Consider the following 6,000-nt stretch of genomic DNA (forward strand, 5'->3'; position numbering starts at 1 on the left):
CGAACATAAAACATTGGCAAACAATCTAAACAAGAACCCTAAAAAGTTTTGGTCATATGTAAAATCGGTAAGCGGATCTAAATCCCCTATTCAGTCACTCGTTGACCACGATGGCACCGAAACAGAGGACGACCGAAGAAAGGCAGAAATACTGAATTCAGTGTTCCGAAACTGTTTCACTGCGGAAAATCGTAACACGGTCCCTGACTTCAGCCGTCGCACGGACGCCAAAATGGAAAATATTGAAATAAACGATATCGGAATTGAAAAACAACTGCTATCACTTAGTAGCGGAAAAGAATCCGGACCAGACGAGATACCCTTAAGATTCTACAGTGATTATGCTAAAGAACTTGCCCCCTTTCTATCAGCAATTTATCGTAGATCGCTGGAAGAACGTAAAGTACCTAGCGACTGGAAGAAAGCGCAGGTCGTTCCCATTTTCAACAAGGGTCATAAATCAGATGCGAATAATTATAGGCCTATTTCGCTTACGTCAATCTGTTGTAGAATAATGGAACATGTTTTGTGTTCTCGTATTATGACGTTCTTAGATAATACAAATCTCCTTCATCATAACCAACATGGATTCCGCAAACAGAGATCATGTGAAACTCAGCTCGCCCTATTTGCCCAAGAAATTCACAGTGCCGTAGACACTGGCGAGCAGATTGATGCCGTATTCCTGGACTTCAGGAAGGCATTTGATACGGTTCCGCACTTACGTTTAGTGAAAAAAATACGAGCTTACGGAATATTGGACCAGGTTTGTGATTGGATTCAGGATTTCCTAGAAGAAAGAACACAACATGTCATTCTTAACGGTTCAAAATCTGCAGATGTAGAGGTAATTTCGGGAGTACCGCAGGGAAGCGTGATAGGACCTTTATTGTTTACAATATACATAAATGACTTAGTTGACAACATCGGTAGCTCCGTGAGGCTATTTGCAGATGACACGGTTGTCTACAAGAAAGTAGCAACATCACGTACGTACTCCAGGAGGACCTGCAGAGGATTAATGCATGGTGCGACAGCTGGCAGCTTTCCCTAAACGTAGATAAATGTAATATAATGCGCATACATAGGGGCAGAAATCCATTCCAGTACGATTATGCCATAGGTGGTAAATCATTGGAAGCGGTAACGACCGTAAAATACTTAGGAGTTACTATCCGGAGCGATCTGAAGTGGAATGATCACATAAAACAAATAGTGGGAAAAGCAGGCGCCAGGTTGAGATTCATAGGAAGAATTCTAAGAAAATGTGACTCATCGACGAAAGAAGTAGCTTACAAAACGCTTGTTCGTCCGATTCTTGAGTATTGCTCATCAGTATGGGACCCTTACCAGGTTGGATTAATAGAAGAGATAGACATGATCCAACGAAAAGCAGCGCGATTCGTCATGGGGACATTTAGTCAGCGCGAGAGCGTTACGGAGATGCTGAACAAGCTCCAGTGGCGGACACTTCAAGAAAGGCGTTACGCAATACGGAGAGGTTTATTATCGAAATTACGAGAGAGCACATTCCGGGAAGAGATGGGCAACATATTACTACCGCCCACATATATCTCGCGTAATGATCACAACGAAAAGATCCGAGAAATTAGAGCAAATACGGAGACTTACAAGCAGTCGTTCTTCCCACGCACAATTCGTGAATGGAACAGGGAAGGGGGGATCAGATAGTGGTACAATAAGTACCCTCCGCCACACACCGTAAGGTGGCTCGCGGAGTATAGATGTAGATGTAGATGTAGATGTAGATAGTGCTCGGAGCCATGTGAACCATTTGAACCTGTTGGGTTCGATTAAGGACGATCTTGGCCTGAGGAGTCGCGGTGTGTACAAGATTCCTTGTCAGCGTGGAGAGGCATATATAGGCCAGACATGTCGCACAGTACAATAACGCTGCGATGAACATCAGGGTCATACACGCCGCCGGCCGGAGTGACCGAGCGGTTCTAGGCGCTACAGTCTGGAACCGCGTGACCGTTACGGTCGCAGGTTCGAATCCTGCCTTGGGCATGGATGTGTGTGGTGTCATTAGGTTAATTAGGTTTAAGTAGTTCTAAGTTCTAGGGGACTGATGACCTCAGAAGTTAAGCCCCAGAGTGTTCAGAGCCATTTGAACAATTTTTTTCATACACGCCTACACAAACCGGAAAAGTCGGAAATTGCAGAACACTGAGTACAGGACATCGCATGAATTATGAAAAGGCGGAAGTTTCATCCCCGGTATTATCTTTCTGGGATTGCGTCATTACGGAAGCAACACATATCTGTATAGCTGATCTCGTCATCAGGGATGCGGGACTTCGACAGAGCACACGCTGCACCCTGCATTGGCTGCTATTAAATAACGACGAGAAAATCAAGATTTTTTCGATAACAGACCCGTCATAACATTGGTCTAATGTCGTCTTTCAGTGAGTGACTGTTAGTAAACGTAATGTACAGCGCACGCGCAGGAGAGCCGCTCTGACATTTTCGGCAGAGGGTGTTTCAGTTTGGCGCCACATATCTGCAAATCATTGCGCGTGCGTGATTTCCGCGCCTGCTCATTCTTCGCGCGCGTGTTCTATAGACACGGGCGTCGTCGTGCCGATACCGTCTGTCGTACCTAGCCACCAGCAAGTTTCAACCACCTGAAGATGTCGGACAGTGGCTCCAAGAAAATATTGTGGAATTTGCACAACGTCAACTCGTGAAGACTATTTACAGGAATGCAGCTATTTGCGTGTATAATAAAAGAATTCTGTAGCCTGGCATTTTATCGTGTAATATTTCAAACAGCCTCTGTCATCCTGTGAGGGCAAAACAAGAAAATCTGCGCTTGAACACGCAACATTTAAGTACGCCTCCAAGAGAAACTCTATCATACACAAACAGGTCTCCGTTTTGCAAATTTCCTTTGATTTAAGAACGTCACACAACTTATAATCTCATTCTTCGCAGCTGCGTCGAAATATTTCGAAATAATTTTATGTAGAAAATAATCTTGTTCCATTTCTACTAAGTCCTGTATTTTGACGTTTGGCCTTAACATCAGGGAATGATTACTCATATCGGGGTTTCCGGTAAATGAATGCTGTATGAAGTTACTTGTGCACGTCTGTGGTGTACCATGTATTTATTATAAAAAGTTTCGCACCCAAAACTTCAGTGCTGTCAGTATGTGATATTTTTGTTATGAGCGTGTCAGCACAGTCCTTGTCCAATGACAGCCAGGAAAGCAAGACGAACTACGTCTAAAAAAAAAATATTCACACGTGAAAGCAACTAAGATAGAAAGTCAAAGAAATAGTAAGATTGAATAAAGCTTCTGGTCCTTTGGCCAATGCGCTGTTGGAATTCAATAAATACGTGTCAAAAACAAAATGGTTCTGAGCACTATGGGACTCAACTGCTGAGGTCATTAGTCCCCTAGAACTTAGAACTAGTTAAACCTAACTAACCTAAGGACATCACAAACATCCATGCCCGAGGCAGGATTCGAACCTGCGACCGTAGCGGTCTTGCGGTTCCAGACTGCAGCGCCTTTAACCGCACGGCCACTTCGGCCGGCAATAAATACGTGTCATGTGAGACAATACAGGTTGCTCGTGCCTCCGTGAAGAAAAGGATACATCTGACTAAGAATTGTGCCACGATCCAATTCAACCGAAAGTGCTTGCTGTGCGCAACTACGCTGACGCATGCTTCGACATCGCTTCTCGGCATCGTTTCTCAAGTTTGTGATATTAAAGGATGGGGGCTCAAATGGCTCTGAGCACTATGGGACTTAACATCTGTGGTCATCAGTCCCCTAGAACTTAGAACTAATTAAACCAAACTAACCTAAGGACATCACACACATCCATGCCCGAGGCAGGATTCGAACCTGCGACCGTAGCAGCCGCGCGGTTCCTGACCGAGCGCCTAGAACCGCGAGACCACCGCGGCCGGCAGGATGGGGGCGCGAAACAGCCTAAATAATAATGAAATCACTTTATGAGAAAAAATCATTTATTATAAACATTTTACTTACTATAAATACAAATGTAAAGAAAAAAATTAATGTGATTGTTGCATTTGTTTTTCATTTAAAAGTTTCTCCATACGTGGATACGTCAGAAACATACAAAAGCAAATTGTTTTCGCATGATAAAAAACGATTCCTGTACTTATTTTTTGCCGCAACTACAGACGACAAACCCTTTTCCCCGACATGGGCCGTGACGAAAGAGATTAACATTTTCAATACTCCTATGACTATGTTTCGATATTCATTTCGAACAGCAAGCCAACACGAATTTAAATCTTCAGATGTAAATTGAAGTTGTAGCATTTTGTCGGCAGACATTTCGATGAGCTGGCCGTGAATCTCAACTGGTTAACTTAGCAGCGATAACAGCGTTTTCACTAAAACGATTCAGTACCCATATCTCTGACAAATCTTCTTCACGCGAATGTGATTGTAAAATACCAAATAATTTTTTACATTTATAATTACAATCAAATTTCAGTTAGTAATATTAAGGCTTACTGTTGTTATTCCTCTGAGTGTTGAAGGGGATATTAATTTCATTTATATTTACTATTTGGGGGGCTGTGCTAAGGTAATGGTTCGAAAACGAAGAAAAAACGTTCGAAAATAAAATCAATTAACATAAATGTGAACGCACCTAAGACAGAAAATTAAAAAAAAAAAAAAACAGTAGAATTACAAAATCGTTTGTTACTTGCTGTAGTTTAGTACAACAACGCCGGCACCAAGCGTTTACCGTGGCGGAACGACAGAAAGAGGATTCCGTGAGCTGCTTAGTGCCGCTCAAGAGTACACCGCTACGCTGCAAAGACTTCCACGCGCGGCAGGTTGCGCTAAAATGGCGCTTCCTGCACGTCTTCGTCGGTTGCACACGTATAAATATTATACAAGCCATTTTTTCCTTTTTGCAAGTGCGAAAACTGCACGTTCACTTCCGCAATTAGTTCGCTGGGAGCAGTTACTTAACGACTGTAGCTAATTATATCCGCACTTTCAGACGGCCTTCTTTACGCACGGGCTTTGCATGCATCCGCGGTTTTAAGTATACTTCGCAGAACACAATTAGACACCAACGAATGCAGATGCAGTTTAAGCTCTTTTACAGCGCAGTCATGGGTGCGTTGCTAGTAGTTTTCAGCAATACACTGTTGCACAGGCTTCTTCACAGTGAAGCGCTCACTCATCTTCCTCGCTGCATTTGCCATTTTTTCTCGTGTCCTAGTCTCTCTGACAGCTATTAGGCCCTCAGGTGAACATCGTTGCAGCTTACACGTTCACTGGCTCTCTTCCTGGCTCGGGTTATTTAGAATGAAAATTCGTTTATGTGCGAGATTCGAACCTGGGTTCCCTGCTCACTGGGCAAATGCGCTAACCACTACACCACCCTGGCTTTGCACAACTGTACGAACTTTCCTATCACGACTCTCTCCTCAATCCAAATTCCCAGTCACGCCTCAGTCCATTTCGTATTCCCCATAAACACTAATAGCACTGTAGACGACCTCCAACTGTACTGGAATAGCACCTCAGCATCGAACGATACGGGGGATCCTGCCTGAAACAGAGACAAATGTGCTTAATCAAATTAAACTATATGGTTTCGGAGACCTTTTCAAGTCACAAACATCTGTGATGTGCTTATGCAGACTGAAGCGACGAATGCAAATTTGTGCCAAGGTCGGGATCCGGACCCAGGTTTGCTGCTCACTACGCAGATGCGTTAATCACTACGCCATGTGCTTTGCACAACTGCACGGACGTCCCTTGCATGCCTCCGTCCTCAATCCAAATTCCCATTCACACTTCAGCACACTGCGATCAGGATCGTTGACCTACGACGGCAAGCTGAGCTGTCTGAGAACGTCTTGCGGTGCGTTTTACACCTGTGCTCCGCCGGCCGGTGTGGCCGTGCGGTTCTAGGCGCTTCAGTCTGGAACCGCGAAACCGCTACGGTCGCAGGTTCGAAT

This window comes from Schistocerca serialis, chromosome 4, assembly GCF_023864345.2.
Source record: "Schistocerca serialis cubense isolate TAMUIC-IGC-003099 chromosome 4, iqSchSeri2.2, whole genome shotgun sequence".
Lineage (NCBI taxonomy): Eukaryota > Metazoa > Arthropoda > Insecta > Orthoptera > Acrididae > Schistocerca > Schistocerca serialis.